Consider the following 20,162-nt stretch of genomic DNA (forward strand, 5'->3'; position numbering starts at 1 on the left):
CTGTCTTGAGGAAAGTAAGTCTTAAGTGGTCATTCGTTTATTATCAGGAAGATTAAAAGCTAAATGTACTTAATTTTGCATGATCAAGTATTAAATGCTGTATCACAATGAGTTCAAAACTAAGGCAAGCATGAGAAATGCAATTGTTTGAGGAAATTAATATGCAGAGACTTAAAAATTAATGTAGCACACTGCTTGCTTATCTCTGTTCACAAAAACATTCCAGTATCTGTGATTTGCTCTTTATGAGTTCCAACTATTTATATATAAAATGCCAAGTTTTTAATGCTTAATTTGTATGTGCATACAAAGATTCTGGCTACCACCAAAGGGCCCCTCTGATATAAAATGTCCTAGGATGAACTTGAATGCTATTACCCAAGTTTGGAAGGACTACATGTAAATTCATAAAATCTGTTACCGGTTAGCTCAGTTACTTAGGAGGCAAAGCCTAGGAGCCACTCTTAGGGGGTAGCAGTTTAGCTACCTGAGCTTTGTTAATCAGTTAAAAGCAGGACTAGCAATATATATATTTCATTATTTTTAGGTCTGAACTCACTTGATCTGGCTATTAGCCATAGGCTTGGCCTTGCACCTCGAAAAATTAAAACTTTCTGAACCGTAGGTGTATAATTCATGAGAGAAAAGGGGCTGGATATTAACATTGTCATCACTCTCAGTTTTATTAATTTTTTTGCATTTTCCCTGGTTCTGTTTGGTGTTCAAGATTTTAGCCAATAGATAGTATCATTGGTTGTATAGTTAAACTGACAGTTTCCTCCTTTTCCCAAATACGTATTCTCTCAAATGGGCAAAGATAGGTTTGTTCCTGAAAAGGTGAAAGGAAAAAAGAGCAGAGGAAGAATCAAAGTGTGATTCTTAGAATGGTACGACCCTCATGATTGTTTTTTGGGGGGAAAATGCACTTTGTTTAGGATTTTGCTTATGGGAAAAAAATCTTGCTACTAGCATAAACTGTATTATGGGTAGGATGCTAAAGAAATTATGAATATCTATGCATAACCTAATATATTCTTTACCTAAAAGGAGCACTATTCTTTCACCCATATCTATCTGCCAGAATAAAACCATGTAACAAATGTGGAATTGTATTGAAAAAAAATTAGTGCTTTTTTTCTATACTAATCAAGTAGATTTGAGTCTTGCTTAGGTTTCTTCTGAAACATACTTTTTCCAGTGGTTACATTTTCAGTGGCTTAAAATATCATTTTCCAATGTTTTTCTCTTTTTGAGTAAGTTTGATTGAATTTAGTTTCTAACTACAAAGAGAAAATAGTGTGGTCAGTTTGACAGTAAGCGTGCTATTTTCCATTTTAGTCTATATCTGGGTGTGTTCATTTTTTCAAAAGAATCCAGGTTTTGAGATTTTCATGAGGGTCTAAAACCCTAATAAGGTTATAAGCCACCTATTTTTTTATTAAAGTGAACTTGAAACTAATCTTAATGCACTATGATAGTATCTGCTCCACGTTTTCCTTAGCAACTTCACTCAATTAATTCAAGATGCTTCCCTAAGTTGAAATCTGTCTTGAGCAGTGTCCTAGTCAGCTCAGGCTGCTAAAACAAAATATCATGGACTGGATGACTATTATAGAAAAAAAAAAAAAATCAATGACCTTGTTAAAGCATGGTAATGAAGACTTTATTCAGGATCGTTGTGATAGTTATAAGGAATAATACAACAGAGTCTTGAAGCTGGGGAAAGAGACTGGACTCAACTCTGCATACTGCATGAACAAGTAGGAATTTTTAGCCAAGGAGCAATGTGAGAGTCAGTGGGTGGAAAATTACTAAGAGGAAATGTCAGGGGTCAGGGGTATTCTGGCTAAACTGACTTAACAAGATTTTTACTAAAGACAGGCCACGATGATCAGACATCACTTGGGGGATGGTTAAACTGATTTAGCCAGGTTCCTTTGCTAAAACTGAATTTTACAAGGAAGTACACGGATGGGCCCAGGAGAAGTTGCAGAAGCCTGATTAAAATCTTTCCAACCAAAGAATCCTTATCCTGGCTTCCACAACAGACATTTATTTCTCACAGTTCTGGAGGCTGGGAAGTCTAATAGCAAAGTGCAGGCAGAGTTGGCTCTTGGTCAGAACACTGTTTCTGGCTTGTAGACGGCTGCCTCCTCACATGGCCTTTTCTCAGTGACAGCACACTGAGAGGACACTAATCCCATCATGGGGGCTCCACCTTCATGAATTCATCTAAACCTAGTTACCTCTTAAAGACCCCACCTCCAAATACCATTACATTGGGGGTTAACAGTCAACATGAATTTTGGGAGATCACAACATTCAGCCCATAACAGTCAAAATAGGGTTAACACTACTATTATTTTTAAAATGAGATTCATAGGTAATCAAACTCCATTACGTTTCCAGATATGCATTCTCAATTAATTCAATAACTTTGCTCGGCTCTGTGAAGTAGAGGATTAATAAAATTATGTAGATAATTGTGTCCATAGAATAATGTACATATTGGTTTAAATAACATCTTTACTAGAATGTTAATCTGAATTTTCTGTGTCAGCTCTCTGTTAGGTAAGTGAATGGATAGACAGAGGTCTTTCACTAGTAGAGAACCTACCAATTGATGGAGTCTAGGACAAAATGCTGGTATAATTAAAGTCAAGTAAAGGTGGGCAAACTTTAAAGGCCGGATATATAAGGAGAGGTTTTTAACGGAGGCGAGGCAGGGATTGTGAGTCAAATTCACTGTATGTTTCTGTCTAATGAAAAACACATTCTCTCTTCAGCAAGTATTTTATAAAGTTGTTTTATAATTGTTTTTCCCGCAAATATTATGAGTGAGTAATGTTAATCTTAACCATAGAGAATGTAAATATGTCTTTGATGAGTTTATAAAACCTGACATATCAACTGTTGTCCTACAAAAAAAAATTGTGATTTACAAGAGTTCTACAAAGTAAAATACTAGGTTTAGGGGTTTAATTTTATTTTCTAAAATTAAGCTGAATAGACCTGAATTTGTTGTCAAAAGTGAAGCAGTTTTATATTTGGTGGTTATGAAATATGTAACTATATAAATTGAATGTGGCAGTAAAAAACTCTAAAACCTATGATAAAGTGAATAAATTGTACTGGACAGAAAAGAGATATAGAAGTAATAAGTCTGATTAATCTGTACCTTATCCAGAGGTAATTTCAGCTCTCAAGAAGCAGCTCCAAGTTTCCTGGCTAGTTTTAACCCCAGAGCAGGGGCTGAAATATCTAGTAAAGAAATCAGTGATCAAACTGCTTTGGTCATTAAAATAACTGAAATTATTGGTCTGTGATATAATGGCAATAGTTACAACCAAATGAATCGATTTACTGAATTACTTGCTTAGAAATTTCCTTGAAGTTCTGCGAAATTACGTGGCAATATACTGAGTCATCGAAGGTGGTTGTCATTTTTCATTTGTTTGTTCACCCATTTTCTCAATTCTACAACGTCTACTCCGTTGTATATTCCAATATACATATATAATATGTATATTGACACAATATACATATAGCTCAAGTCTCACCCTGAGGTTCAAGAATATAGTTTATAATTGGGTACAGATCTGATATTTTCCTCTAATAGATCTAGTCCCCAGAAGGCATAGAACTTCCAGCACTCAAGTCTGACTTCTTTTCCAGATCATGGATTCCTTCTTCCATGCTCTGTGATCATTGAGTTGCTATTCTGGGAGTGGAACTGATATATTGTTGGGCAGCTGTAATTGCTGTTTTTACTGCACTAAGCTGAAATTGGACTCTGTAACTTTGCCCATTGGTCCTGGCTCATTTGCACAACACAGAGCAGCTTTCCTTTGTCTCCCTATAGACTACCCTTCAAATCTACATTTTAGTTAATAATTTTTTGTAGTTTGACTCTGTATGTTTTGATAATACAAAGCACTTGTCTTAGTCTGTATGGGTTGCTAGAGAATTAGCTTAGACAGAGTGGCTTACAAACAACAGATATTTATTTCTCACTCTTTTGGATGCTGGAAATCTGTGATTAGGATGCAGCAGGGTTGAGCTTTGTTGAGGGCCCTCTTCCTAGTTCAAATACTGGAGTCTTTTTGCTCTGTCCTCACATAGCAGAAGGGGCAACGGGTTTCTTTTGGGCCTTTTTTAAAAGGACATAAATCCCATTCATGAGGCCTCTGCCCTCATTACATAATTATCTCCTGAAGGCTCCACCTCTCAACATTATTACCCTGGGGAATCAGAATTTTAACACGCAAACTTTGCGGAGGACACAAACACTTAGACCACAGCAGCACTTGCAACCGTGTCTCAGTGTATTTCCTTTACTCCCTGGATGTTTTTCCATATTGAATGCTTCCTCTCAAAATTTGCCACTGAGAAATGAAATTGCTATTCCCAGACAAGCTCTGAACAAAGCCGTGTAAAATATTATAAGTTCAGTTTTTGTCAAACCATCATTTTATACGCTTATTTTGAACTTGTGGCCAACTAAAACAACTACAATTTTGTTGAACAGAAACTACTGCTAACCTAAGTCTAAAACAAAGGATTATTTTGGTAAAACTAATATTTTTTTTTTTCTGTAACTGAAATTAAAATGGTTGTCTGTATTTTCACTAAATTATGTTCCTAAATTTTAGGCTTTCTTTTAATATTACAGAAAAACATAGTTGTAATTCATATATATTAGATATTTCTTTCAATATTGTCTCCTAAAACTATATATCATGCATTCCATGGCATTTGCATGTCTTTGATCGGTGTGGAGAACTGGAAATGTCTTTAGAGAAACTTTTCCATATTGAAATCAATCTATTGATTGACAGTTTCGGGATATAGATATTAAATCAGCTATTGAATTCAATCTGTATTTTTAACCTTGTCCTTATATATATAATTAGAAGTAAACAAATATTTTATTGAAACCAGAGGAAATGAGGCCTTTTAACAGAATTTCTTTCTTTTTTTTTTTTTTTTTTGAGACAAAGTCTTGCTCTGTCACCCAGGCTGGAGTGCAATGGTATGATGTCGGTTCACTGCAACCTCTGCCTCCCAAGTTCAAGTGATTTTCCTGCCTTAGCCTCCCAAGTAGCTGGGATTATAGGCACCCACCACCATGCCCAGCTAATTTTTATATTTTTAGAAGAGATGTGGCTTCACCATGTTGGTTAGGCTAGTCTCAAACTCCAGACCTCATGATCCACCTGCCTTGGACTCCCAAAGTGCTGGGATTACAGAACTTCTTAAGAAACTCATATTAGCAGTAACAGACATTTTCTTTATTTCATTTCAATAATCCTAAAAACTGGCATGCGTGTCAGTTATAAAGCTGCTCTAAGACACTGGTTCAGAAGTATAATCAGAATGACATTTCCCAATAGCACTTTGTCTAAATGAAAATCAGAGGGATAATTTGGAACCACACAACTTGAGCTATTTCCTACCTTTGAGGAAGTTGCAGTGAAACTCTGCCATTAGGTACTATATCAGTCTGCATTCCAGCCATAAATGGATGGACTCAGGTCTTTCCTACTGGAATTTCTTTCTTAGTTTATTCAATTAATTTTTTAAATCGTTTTATCAAATCTTTAGCAGATGAAGAAGCAGCTACTTAGCATTCCCACAGGTTAAGTAAAAGCCAGGGATCAAATAGAGTCACATCTTACTCCAAAACTATATTATTTAACCCATGTAATAGGTCTCTAGATTTTGAATTTTACATTTATAAAATGAGGAGGATGCAGTAGAAGCTATCTAAAATTCCTTCAACCACTAACACTCAATTCAATTTTATACTGAATATAGTGATATAAGCCAAGTGTATCTATAGAAATAACCACTTGTATATTTGCTCTATTTAGAAGCAGTTTTATTCTCCCATTTTTCTTGACCAAATGTCAAGAAATACATATTTGTGTGTCTCCCACTCAACACACACTCTTTCTCTCCCTCTCTCCCTATTTTTCTGTAGATATCAGGCATTTTAAACATCAAGCAGTGACTGCAAAAGACTCCACACTGGGATACACTTTCAAAACAATTTAGCCACTTTGAAATGCAAATTTGATAAGCAAAAGCATTACTGACACAGTAACTGTACTCCTTGCAGAGCCTTAAACAGGTGCAAATGAAAGTTCACTTTGTGATAAGAACCTGCACTTGTTGGAGAACAGCATTTCGAAGTAGCGCATTAACAAATTCCAAGATATTTGAAATGAGAAGCCTGTATTAAATTGCAAAGGGAGATTTGAAGTGATATCTACCGTATTAGTCTGTTCCTGCACTGCTATGAAGAAATACCTGAAACTGGGTATTTCTTTATAAGAAAAGAGGTTTAATTGACTCATAGTTCCACAGGCTATACAGGAAGCCTGGCTGGGAGGCCTCAGGAAACTTACAATCATGATGGAAGGGGAAGGGGAAGAAGGCATATCTTACATGGCTGCAGAAGGAGGAAGAGAGTGAGCAGGGAGATGCCACACACTTTTAAACAGCCAGATCTCATGAGAACTCAGGCACTATCAGGAGAACAGCAATGGGGAATCTGAATCTGCACCATGATTCAATCACCTCCTACCAGGTCCCTCCTCCAAAATTGGAGATCATAATTCAACATGAGATTTGGGCAGGGACAAATCCAAATCATATAATCTACCTAATGTTGCGCAGATGTAATAATGGGTTCAAGACTCAACCTGAGTCCCTGCTAATTTTCTTTAATGATGTTGCCTCTGCAGTGTTGTCCTGCCAGTCAAGAGCTGCACTGTCAGAACCTGTTGTTGTAAATAGCCTGTGTCTGCCTGGTCACATCCTACTGTTGCGCAAAAAACTCTCAATATGATATGAGACTAGACTCCAGGGAATTGTATAGATAAATAGCTATTTTTGAATATTTGTATTTTTCTTGGTAAAAAGTTTTGTGTTTCTTATAATTTAAAAGCTTTTAAGCATTGGTTTTAAACAAAATATTAAAGTTTATTTTTAATCAAATTTATTATGTATATGGATAGAGCCTTCATGTGCTAATAATTTAACACCATTCTTTGATGTCAACTAATTTTCCTTTAGAGAATGAATTGTGCCTACAATTCTGCAGGTTTTATTAGAGTAAGAAACAATGAATAATAATATTTTAGAATTCCTGCAAAAAACATGGCTCCTTTGTCAATAATCCAGTATAAAATAAGTCTTTAGTTCTTTAAAAGAATAGATTAAACCAATTTTTATAATTTCTATTTGCCACATTCTATTAATTGTTCAATGTAAAAGATGCTAGACTTATTTTCAGAGCTGAAATTGATGAAGAAGGCACAGAAATAAATTTTATTTACTTCTGACATGAAAAATAGTAAATTCAATATGTCCATACTGCTACAGCTACTGTTATGATAGGTTGTTAAGAACAAATATTGATCAAGAAATGTCAACATTATTCTAAGTGTTGACACTCAAAATATTGAGCAACAGGCACACTATAGGCACTAATTACCCGGAAATGATTTTAGCCATTAATAACTCATAGCACTGTAAAGATTTGTGCCCCCTGAATATCAGTCCTGGTGGTAGTTGCTATTTATTTTTCCCACTTTTATAGATAAAGAACTGAGACTTTGAAAGATTAAATAATTTCTTTAAAGTCTCTAGTTAATATAAGATTGAAACCTTGTCTATTGAACCTAGGTAGAGCTAACTCTCAAATCTTTGCTGTAACCACTACATAGACATTGGCTATCTCTATGCAGAGTTTCAGCAGGTGGTAAACAATGTGTGTTAGACAAGAGGACTTGACCATAATAACATATCCTCCTGGATCTGGGAGTGACTTTATATTTTGTAAGCCAACACTATAATTTTACAAACTAAGAAAACAAAGTCTAAAGTAATTAAGTGATTCTCTTTCTTAGAGTGTGTTTCAAACCTTTGTCATTTAATGTGATTTCTGCATGTTGGATATTAGAAACACTCTTTACTTATTATCATTGCACTTATTCATAGAAATAATAGATGATAACAAGTAGATCTGGATGACTGATTGCTTGCAGGTATTTACCATTTCAAACAATTTATAGGTAAACCAATTTATAAACATAATTTAAATGTCTTACACTTTGCTAGACCAATTCCCATAAATAAACTTTGAAAGATACCAGAGGACTGTGTGGTGATTCAACTTATATTTTTTTCATACTTTTCTACCAAAAATAGAAGGATTGCAGCAGGTAGATGTGTCTGGAAGTCTTACCAACAGGCAGCCAGAGAATAGCTTCATCTCTCCTTCCCCACCCTACGAGGTCGTCAGTTTTTCAAGAATTAAAAAAGAGGAGAGTTGGATTCCAGGGAAATATTGTGTGCATAGGTTATTTCTTTTGTCATAAAATATCTTGGCTTTTAAAGTTAGACTTCATAGGTACTTTATATAGCATAACCTTAGCTCACTTCTTGCTTATCATATCATCCACACTTGCCATTTACATTCATATATATATATATATATATCCTACATATTTGAGACTTTAAAACTCAACCCATTCCTTTTCTAAATCATAGACTGCTTTATTCTTTAATTAATTTTTCCCGATTACTTTTGTTTTGCATTTTTTGGGTTTGAGTCAAAATCATGTGAAGACTCCAAGGAACAGCTATAACCTACATTATTGCCTGAAAATTAAAAAAAAAAAATGTTTAAAGCATGTGCTAAGAAAAATTGTTCTTTTGATCTGACTTACCTGATTTGGAGAGTTAGTGTTCATGGAGTTGTGCTGAGCTTCAAACAAATACTACGTGAACTGTTGAGGACAGACTCTCATTGATCTAACCACGAGCTTTAAAATTAAAAACAACAAGGCAAGGCACTATGGCTCATGCCTGTAATCCCAGCACTTTGGGAGCCCACAGGCCAAAGTAGAAAAGTAGAAAGATTGCTGAGTCCAGGAGTGTGAGACCAGCCTCGGCAATAAAATGAGAGCCTGTCTCTGCAAAAAATTTAAAGGAAAATTAGTTGGCTGTGGTGGTATGCATCTGGAGTTCCAGCTACTTGGGAGGCTGAGGTGGGAGGATAGCTTGAGGTGGTCAAGGCTGTAGTGAACCATGATCATACCACTGCCCTCCAGCCTGGGAGGCAAAGGGAGACTGTCTCAAAATAAAACAAAAACAATAAAAACAAACCCCAATGCCATGTAGCATTTTCTTTTGTATGTCATTTATCCTCTTTTGATTTCCTCCTTTGATTGTTTCACCTCTTCTCCCTTCTTCCCATAAATAACAGGATTTCCCTAGTGAGTCATACCTTAAATATACCCACAGGCATACATTCTAACAGGAACATAAAAAGCTCTTCCTTCGTGAAAATACATTAAAATGGAGTGAAGGACCATTTCCTACTCTTTGACTGCCAGTATTCATTGTCTAATAGAATACTGAATTATTTTCTTCCTGGTTCCCCATTTAAAAATCAATGTTCTGCTAGACTGAGCGAACTGACAGTAGTATAAGGCTTGCTAGACCAACAACGGGATACCCCGGGAAATGGAATGTAAGGCTGCCTCTGTCAATGATGAAAGAGATAAGAAAGAAAAAGCACAGTGGTATATACTTCATTTGCAGGCATGAGGACTTTTGCAAATTTTTTAGGGGAAGGAGAAATATGGATTAAGCTGAAGAGGATATTAAATCAAATAAAAGGATTAAAACTATTAATTACTTTTAGGGATGGATGAACTTTGCCATATTTTGGGTTTATTGAGTATCTCTAATTTTCCAAATGTCTGGAGTTTTTTTTAAAAAAGCTTCCTCAGTTACTTTTGTTCTACAGATCTTGCATAATTTATAGTAAATCCAAATTAAAATATTTTAATTTGGTTTGCAACTAAGAAAACATTTGGCTTTGTGCATTTTCCTATTAATGTTTCAAGTTTCATTTCAAGCCAAGATTTAAGTTTTCTAGAAGTTTTATGTGTAATAAAACAATGTTTATTTTTAGAAAATTGCTGTAGCCTTTGCTATATCAATATCACATTTATTATTAAGGAAGGAGAATAGCTGCGTTGATATTGTTTCAGACATAATCTATTGGTTTTAATAAGAATGAAATGTAGCCTTTCCAAATATGTGCTGAATGCACCAGCATTTATAAAATAAAACCTTTTAAATAAAAGTTTAGTTAATTTTTATTTTATGTCAATACTTTTGGAAAACATCATTTTTGTCACAGTGACCTGCTTTTGAAAATATAAATAAGAATATGATTTTTAAAAACTATATATTTGACGCAAATTTTATGTCTGTATTGAATTTAATGTAGTGGCGACTTTAAGTAAATTCATAAACATAATCGATCTTGCTTTGCATATTTGAATATATATATATGTACGTACATATATTTTGATTCTCAAAACACCATCAACAAAAGAGTGGTTTTCAGTATGTTTGAAAAGACTACTTGTCATCATATACTCAAGCCTCTTGTTAAGACTACTTCTGCTCAACCAACCCATTTTCTTCGTTGTTTCTTCTACTTCTGGGACTTACTTCGAATTCTAACTCAGTGATCAAACTAGCCTCATTTTGTGGATGGCAATAACATTTTTTTTTTTTTTGTCTAAAAAGAGCCATCTTACCTGTGAATATAGCAATCCAGAGCATCTTTTCCATTGCTATGACTTTCCAACTGCAGAAACCATTTTGTAGATTTCCACAGAAGATGTTTGTTACAGGCCATCAAAATAGCATCAGGGGCTCATTTTCGTTTGTGTAACAGAGATGTCATTTTTCTAATATTCCCACCAATGTACCCTGAAGTATTTTATCTTGTGTAACATTTTCTCAAAAGACAGATACTGTATTTTATCTAAAAATATATTTTTATCTTTAGGGACAACAAAAGTCTAGAATCAATTAAACTGTGGTTAGTAAATATATTTCTGAGAAGAAAAAAAATTCACTAGTGATCATTAGTCATTCAGCCCCACCAGGGGGCATCCCTGGCACAGGGTAGTTTCATCTAAGCATTTAGCTGGGTTTTCCTCAAACTAGCTATGCCTCTTAAAAAGATCGTGTTCTCAGATCTGCTGTGAATGGGCTATGGTGTAAGATTTCCAAAATCAATGTCTAAAGTATTCTTTCAATCCCTCTGGAAAGAATATACATGCAAGTACCACTTAGCTTCTTTAACAAATTTGAATTTGAAGTAAAGAAGTCAAGATAGGCCAAGGTCTGAGGAAATTAAAAGAAGTTGACAGGCTGCTTTTGATTTCTCTTGAGTGTGTGTGTGTGCGTGTATACACACACGTATATACATAATCACATAATGAAATATATGTATTTCATTAGATTTTGGGCACATAACCTTGTTAATTTATACAAACAGTTTCTTCTTACCTTATTTCACATCATTTCTAAAGTTGACTCTTAAGAAATTATATTTTAAGCCTGGGCTCGGTGACTCACACTTGTAATCCCAGCACTTTGGGAGGTCGAGGTGGGCAGATTACAATGTCAGGAACTTGAGACCAGCCTGACTAACATGGTGAAACCCTGTCTTTACTAAAAATGCAAAAATTAGCCAGGTGTGGTGTTGCGCGCTTGTAATCCCAGTTACTCAGGAGGCTGAGGCAGGAGAATTGCTTAAATCCACGAGGCAGAGATTGCAGTGAGCCAGTATCTACCACTGAACTCCAGCCTGGGTGACAGAGCGAGACTTCGTCTAAGAAAAAAAAAGGAAAATAAACAAATTATATTTTAAGACTCTTTGGTTTTTTGATAATGTTACGATTTTTTTTCTCTGTTTTTAATTGAGGATGGGAATGATCTGTAAACAAAAGCAGAAGTTTCAAAATTACTAATAATTTGTTCATAACTGCTGAAGATACAGGAAGCTTAGAGAAACAATTGTGATGTCCCGACTGGTTTGTGCCGTTACAGATAGAACCATTAAAATGCACTTGTGATATTTGTATTAGCTTTCCTTTTATTTTTATAAAAACTATTCTTGCCTAACATTTTTGTGCTAGGCGGGGTCTTTGATTCTTCTCAAATATGGCAATTCCTCTTTACCTCTTCTACATTGTAATTTTTAGGTCTTTTCTGAGTTAGTTTTCAATTCCTAAATTTAAAACACCAAGATGTCTCTTACTGCTTTTCCAGAAATGCATATTTCGTTTGGCCACAGACCTCTCAAGACAGATTCAATGAAACTTAAAACTGCTGAAAACATTTATTAATCTTTGATTGCTATTTGCAGTTGGAGGTAACTGTCTCCTATATCCCTTTCCCACTCAACTCAGTGAAAATTAAAATTGACAGAAACAATTTCTAGAAAGAAAGTGGAAAAAAATGAACAAAGGAGTTGCAAACATATATCCTCCTTTTTTACATTAAGGCTTTTTCACATTGCTATGAGTAAATTTCTTTTTTAATGATAGTTCAAATGTATAATATGCACACATTAAAATTACACAAAGAAAATTGTGTAAAGTCCCTTATTTGAATGATAAGAAAAATGCTTTTTGGGGTAGTCTTTATGTACACCTTTATATGAGTCAATTGCTTTTAAAAACTATAGTGATAAGACGTAAAATTAATGGACACAAATTGAAAAATACTTTTAAGGTCAGAATACATTAAAACCTACAAAACATCTTGTATTGCCACGGTTTTGTCAATAGGTGAAATGTGTAAAGCATTATAATAGAACTGATAATGTAGCATTATTATTTTTCACTTCTCTGCAATGAATATGTTGTTTTAACTATAAATAAAAGCTACCTGAAAAGATTTCAGGGGCAGATCTCACACTTCAGGGTTCTATGTCCAGATATTATTTTCTTCCATTAAAAAGGAGAGGCTGCAATGTGACACCTCATGGATAATCTATAACAAGATTGGTTTGTTTGTTTTTCATACACACTGTACTAAAATTTAGGAAATTGTATCAGTTGATTTAGATACTTTGCATTACTTGAAAACTAAGTGACAGCAACACTGGATTCTCATTCCACCAAGGCAATATTTGCTGAGACCAAATGGATCTTGCCTTCCTTATTTGGAATGTACATTACTAAATTTGCAGTAAGCCTCTCCATTCCTTACTGTTTTTACAGCTGACCGACTTCATTTATCTAGTAGCTACCTGGCCCTCTAAGCATTCCCTTTGCAATTTCTTCTATAAAATATGTAGCTTTAATGAAGTCCTCAAGCTGGAAGTCTCCTGGGACTCCCAGGGTATTCTGAGGCTTATATGGGACCGGAGTCTATTCCCAGATAGGCTTAGGATGGTGTATTGAGAGCAATGATTGTATCCAATGTCCTCTCCTATCACAAGTATTTTATGTTTGTTTTTCTAAAGTGAAATAAAATTTCAAGGTAATAGTCCCTACTTATGCGCACACTTTATACACGCTGTCCCCATTAATACGATGACGAATTGAAGAAGTGTGAGATAAATGCGTGGTCATGATTATATTAGAAGATACAATGAGTTAGATGATGTACACCTGTCAAAAATGCACTACAAATATGAAAGTTGTGAATGTGAACTGATCCACGTGTGTACCTGTGATGATTCTAATGGCTAAAACAGCATTGCTCTGAGCAACCTGATTTTCTGACATGGTTGGCATAGTAAAGAATTTCTGGTAAAGTTTCAAATGAAAGAAAATACACAATGTTTCTTCCATATACATGGTAGTACATTTACAGTGCTAAATGTAATTAAAACCAGGCAAAAACTACTTTGTGTAGCTATGAGAATGTGTGAGTAAGATCCTACTTGGCTCAGCTCGGGTAAACACATCTTTCACTATCATGCCATCTGTTATCTGGTGAGAACTTAGAGAGCAAAATGGCATCTGGAGAAATGCTTTGTTCAGAAGGACTTTCTTTCTCATTAGAAGAAATCTAAATCCTCAGACATAGACAAACCCTGGCCCAGTTAAATAAGTGGCAATAGTGTCTTCCAGTTGTTGTGCCAACCAAAACAAGGGAAAACAACAGATATCTCCCAGAATGTCTCCTGCAGATAGTACTGGACTCTGACGAAGAACAATTGTCTAATGGGAACAGCTGTCCAGAATTCCTGAGCAAATATAATCTGAAAGGTAAATAATTGGCCTTTTAAATTTGAATTGACAGAGAAAGAAAACTTTAATTTTTCTGTGGTTTATAAAATCTTATTATATTAGCATGTCAATGCATTTGCAAAAAATTCCTTGCTTTAAATTAAATAATTTCTAGTATTTGATTTCAAGTAATTTCTGATCATTTTTAGAAGTCCTATAACCCAACAAAAATATTTTATAATTTTTTTCAGAAATGAAAAAATATTGCAACTTTTATATATGCCATGAAATAAAGAAGTGAAAAGAAATAATTTGCAAGCAAAATTTTTAGTTTTGGGAAAGACTATTATTATTTATACATTTCATTTTTCATTTTTAATAATAAACATATATAAAAGTAATTTTGACTTTTCTCCAGTTCAATAGCTACTGCAAAATGCTTTGTTTATTTAAAGTCTCATTTGTAAACATAGATGTAAAAAATTAAATTTTATCTCAGGTTTGATTTGGAGATTAAATATAGATTAAAATTTAACTGCTAGTTTCAAAACAAAATATAAACTGATTTTAATTCTAATAATCAAATATTTTGCTCTAAAATAATTTCTTTGGTTTTTAAATTTATGCTGTTTTTTAAGTGAAAATGAGAAATGTTTTGTTGTATTTCTCAAATAATGCATTGTGAACATGTGTAGTCAAATCTTATAAATTAAAAAAAAAGGTATAATCATAGGTCCTTTTTCTCTTTATTTATGCAACATTACAGACTTTTTTTGATATTAGAATTTTGTTTATATCAATTTTATTTATAATCTGGGTAAGTATATCCCGAGACAAATTTGCAGAAATCATTCCTTTCATGATCCTCTTGTTTCCTATCATCAGTGTTCTTTATGTTACAATGGTCTCTGGTGGTATAAATTAAGCAACATATGGCCAAGAAAAGAATTAAAGTCATTGAACAGTGAAAATGCTGCTCAAATTCATTTGTGTAAGAAACTTTCTGGGTGCACTAGTTACCTGCAGGTACAACTGATCTCCAAAATTGCTCGTGATGCCCACTTGACATGCTCTCAATGAACTCTAAATTTGTCCATTGGTTATTTCAAAGGAAAAAAGTGAATTTTAAAATGTGAAATTTTAAAATTTCACATTCATTCATTTAAAGTAATTGAAATTGTCAACATTTTTTCTGGTTCCTCATCTGTCACCACCAGCAACAACTCTGTCTAGGAAATTAAAAATCTTTTATTTTAAGTTTTCCTTATGAACCCAATTTTGGATTATTGTGATCATTATCAGAAATCTCTTAAAGAATCAACATACTTTTTAACATTTGTGTTATGACATTTTTAATTCTTTACTCACTGTTAAGTATAATGCAATAATCTAAGATAGAGAGGCAAAGGAGAGACAAAGTGTTTAAGTAGTCTAGAAATCAAACCAGAAAATTCCAAGTGATAGAATACAGGTTGCTTATAGAGTTTCCAGGGGTTTTATTTTTGTTTTTCTTCTTTTGGTCACTATCAATGGGCACATCTGAATATATTCAGCATTAGAGCAGGGTGAGCGACAGTACATTCATCTTTAAATAATGAAGACCTAATGTATTTAATATTTAGTATCGCTGTACTAAAGATACTGTTTTCTAATATTGACACTGGTATTTTCCAAAAATGGCTAAAATGTTTTTTTGGTACCATATGCTCTTCAAGAACTTTTCAACTGCCCATCATGATGTGGATTCTATTTTCCCCTTGAACTTGGGCTTTGTGACTGCCTTGACAAAGAGAACTGCTGGAAATGATGCTGTGTGACTTACAAAGTGAGGTCACAAAAGGTTACATGTCTTCTAGCTGGCTCTTACTCTCTCAGGACACTCATTCTTAGAATCCAGTTACCATGCTATGAGGAAGTCCAGACCACGTGAGCTCATTTATAGACAACAACCCCAACTGAGATCTTAGCCAAGAGCCAACATCAATCACCTAAACTATGAGTGGACAAACTTACAGATGATTCTCACTTTCCACCTTCCAGCTGCCTCAGTGGACACAGAGTGAAGCAGAAATAAACTATATCTCCGCCAAGCCTTGCCCAAATTATTGAGAGATGGAGGGGAGGAAATGGAGGCTGTGGGAATTGGAACAAGTCATGAGTCTTTTTTTAATTGCCCCTCTCATTATATAAACCTTTACTAGACTCCAAGGCTACGTTTTGGGGGAGGAAACTAAATCAGCCCCTATGCTATAGTTTGAATGCTTATGTCCCCTCCAGAATTCATGTTGAAAGTCAATCCTCAATGCAATGGCATAGAAATCCCCACCGTATTCACAGTTTCACTGTCTATGGCCTCAGTTTCAGCAGTTTCGGTTACCTGCACTCCAAAAATATTAAATATAAAATTTCAGAAATAATTCATGCATTTTGAATTGTGTAATGTTCTGAGCGGTATGCTGCAATCTCATGTGTTCTGCTCTTTTCTGCCTAGGATGTGAATCATCTCTTTGTCCGACACAGTCATACTGCGTATACTACCTGCCCATTAGTCACTTAGCAGCTGCCTTGGTTATCAGAACAACAGATCACAAGAAGAAGGGTAAGTACAGATAAGACACATTGAGAGAGAGAGATAGGCCACATTCATATAACTTTCATAACAGTATATTTTGATAATAGTTTTATTGTATCATTAGTTATTGCTAACCTCTTACTGTGGCTAGTTTATAAACTAAACTTTATTATGTTTATATATGTATAGAAAAAACATAGTTTATAGAGCGTTTAGTACTAGCTATGGTTTCAGGCATCCACTGGGCTCTTGGAAGGTATTCCTCAATAACAAGGGAGAACTGCATTTGACCTTGAACAACGTAGGTTTGAACTGTGTGAGACCACTGTATATGCTGATATTTTTCAACCAAACACAGACTGAAAATACAAGATATGAGACCCACATATACAGAAGGCTGACTTTTCATATATGCAGGTTTCTCAGGGCTGACTGCAGGACTTGAGTATGCGTGGATATATGTAGGAGGTCCAGGAACAAATCCTCCACATACGTCAAGGGACCACTGTACTATATTAAAAAGTAGAGCCTTTTAGGAGGTAATTAGGCCACGAGGGCTCACTCTTATGAATGGGATTAATGCCTTGTAAAAGGGCTTGCGGGAGGGAGTTTGCCTGTTACGCTTCTTCTGCCATGAGGACGCAGAGTTCCTCCCCCATGAGGGAGCAGCATTCAAGGCATCATCCTGGAAGTAGAGACCAGGCCCTTACCATGCACCAGACTTGACAGTGTCTCAGTATTGGACTTCACAGCCTCCAGAACTGGGAGAAATATGTTTCTGTTTGTAATTCCTCAGCCTCTGGTACTTTGTTAGAGTAGTGGAAATGAACTAAATGCTTTAAAATCTTTTACCTATGTGATAAAATCCTTGCTAGTGATCTTCTTTCTTCATTCCATCACATATTCACACCCTTGTATAACCTAGATCTCAGATACTACCTGGAGGAAGACATAAGCCACCATAGGTCATCATCATCTATCACGAAATGCTTATACAAATATAATTTTACCATATTTAAAATATTTAAGCCCACTAACTGTCTGTCTCTAACTTGTCTTTTTAGCAAAACCATTTTATGAATACCAAGCTCAAGATACCTGTTCCTGTCAATTTTTTAATGTATCAAAATATATAGAACAAATAACTTGAATGGGGCTTTCAAGTTTACGAAGGATAATCTACATGCTGGATTTATTTTGGTCCCTCGTCCTAGAATGGTACCTGTTTGTTCGAATGAACAGATATATGAGCTTTATGCAAACTGATTTTTATTTATTGTTTGCTCAGAGTGGGACACTTTGTATTTAAAAGGGGAATTACAGAATAACAGTGCCCTACAAGAATTATTTCATTATTATTTTTAACTTGAAGAATATTTACCACCTATCTCTCATAAATATTGTAAAATCATTCACTTTTTGACATCTTTAAATCTTTCTACAAAAAGTGTCATAAAAAGATACTACACCATTGTGGTTCTTTTATTTCTTTCTAAGCTGTCATCTTAGCTGTCAATTTTCCTCTGGGAAGGTGTTCTAAAGATGTTTTGCAGAGCATCATAGTAGGGCTTTAAACTAAGCATCTAAAACCATTCACTATGAACACAGGGTAAACCGGGTTACGTCGGAATGACAGTATATTCATTTGCAAGTCCCCTGACACAGTTATTTCAACAACTTAGCTTTTGCATTTATAGTCAGCTCGCAGCTGCAGAGGGGAATTCAATGGCCTCATTACTGTGTCTGAACTGAACTGTGTCATGCAGGAGGAAAGCCAGAGGCAGAGGCAGATTGGGCCTTCCGGTTCATCTGCACTTTGAGCTGGTTCAGCAGCAGCCCTGAAGTCTGGAGGTATGATAGCATCAGCTCTCACGTGATGAAGCTCTCGTTCCTCTTTAAATCCTAAAGGAAAAGCAATTTTTCCTCTTTGAGACGTACAGAATTCTTTTGAACTCCTGTTGGATTCAGGGATCACGGGGATCAGCTTGACTCTTGGAAGCAGGATGTATTCATTCAGAGGCAGCAGCTTTGGCAGCCAAAGAGGATTGTCAGAGCCTATTTTCCTTTTAGCAGCAGGAGTAAGTACTGTAAAGAAACAGGGCTCAGGGAGGCTGCATGATGCATAAACAGTATGTAATCCACTGAATGTGCCGGGAATTAGAGATTAAGGGAACAGGAGCACAATTCTGCTGCTGCTACACTGTATGGGCAACACTGTTCCACTGTGTGGACTACTGCTTGCTAAACAGGTTCTTGTTTTTTTGGAGGAAGTAAAATATTCCAATAGATATTGAGTTTCTCTCTCTCTTCATTATAAATTGAACCTCCATGGTTTGCACATTCCTGTCTTCCACAAAAATTAAGATTCTGTCACTGAATTCTAAACTGATGGCATACATGTCTCTTTCTTTACCCTAGTAAATCATGCCACTTACTAAAATCTATTAAAAGAAAATAAGAATGACAGGGAATATTGTGGTTTAATAGCAAAAATCAAGTCAAGCATCGGTAAGCGTAGGGCAATGCTGAGGGTGGCAAGGATGATACCGTTTTACACACACTAGAGAAATGACTTAACTAGTAAGTGGAAGGGAAAATATTTTCCTGATGATTTGTATTATGGCCAGGATTTGACTGAGTGGATTTGCAAACACTCTGGGCTTGAATACATAAAGAAGACTGCTATCAATCATTTGATATTTAAGCTAAGAAGGACTATTTTCTTCTTTCTTTGTCATTTGTTTAATGGGCCACACAGCATGGCTCCTGAAGACTATGGCTCCAGGCCCTGAAGCCACATGCCCCGATTCCAGCACATGCTCTCTCCCTGCTAATTTTCCAGCGCTATTCAGAAGGAAACTGGATGTAGGAAACAGCAATAGAAAGAAGAGGGGCTTGGCCAAGGATAATACTCGCAGCTGCGTTTCTGTTTCTGGGAGAGCTCTGATTTGCTGTTTCTTCACAGCAGCATGTCAGGAGAGTGAGATTTGGCATCGGCTTCCACATGGCTTTCTTCTTGTGGTGGAGAAGTAATGGCAGGAACTCTATTAGTACATTTTTAAATTGCCCTCTTATTTCCCATTGAAAGGGAAAGATTTTAGGCTATTTCACAGGATAATAAAATAATGAGTAGCAATTAGTCAAAGGTCATAAAAAGAATGCTTCCTAGTATGATGACATTTGTCAGCACAATTGTGTCATTTAGATAGAAAGGTGCCTTTCGTTTTTGCTGTCACTGTGTTTTTCAATTTCTAAACATTTTACATTCAGGAAAATAGTATCAATGTAAACCTTGCATTACTACCTTAGTCTTGGAAACAAAGGAGGGTGTTTAAGAAAAATACATTTTAATGTGTGAGCTTATCAGTAGATTTTGACTTTTTAAGCTATCATGCTTATTTTTTCTAAAATTTGTCAAATTGATTTTGACACAGTGTCTACGCTATGCATGGTGGATATAAATTAGGTCTGGGTAGCCAACATTTTAAATGTTTTAGTCCTCTTGTAAATATTCAAATGCATGG

At 35.3% G+C, this 20,162-nt stretch overlaps 1 long non-coding RNA gene across 1 annotated transcript in view; it reads left to right on the forward strand.

Annotated features, from left to right (window-relative positions):
- Positions 1 to 16,660, forward strand: part of LOC135276493 (uncharacterized) — a 213,924-nt gene extending 197,264 nt beyond the window's left edge. The window contains exon 4 of the long non-coding RNA XR_010344018.1: positions 16,558 to 16,660. This is a non-coding gene — a long non-coding RNA (uncharacterized LOC135276493). The remainder of the gene's footprint in view (positions 1 to 16,557) is intronic.
- The last annotated feature ends 3,502 nt before the right edge of the window (positions 16,661 to 20,162 follow it).

This window comes from Aotus nancymaae, unplaced genomic scaffold (genome assembly GCF_030222135.1).
Source record: "Aotus nancymaae isolate 86718 unplaced genomic scaffold, 86718_ANA_hifiasm-v0.15.2.pri h1tg000025l, whole genome shotgun sequence".
NCBI lineage: Eukaryota > Metazoa > Chordata > Mammalia > Primates > Aotidae > Aotus > Aotus nancymaae.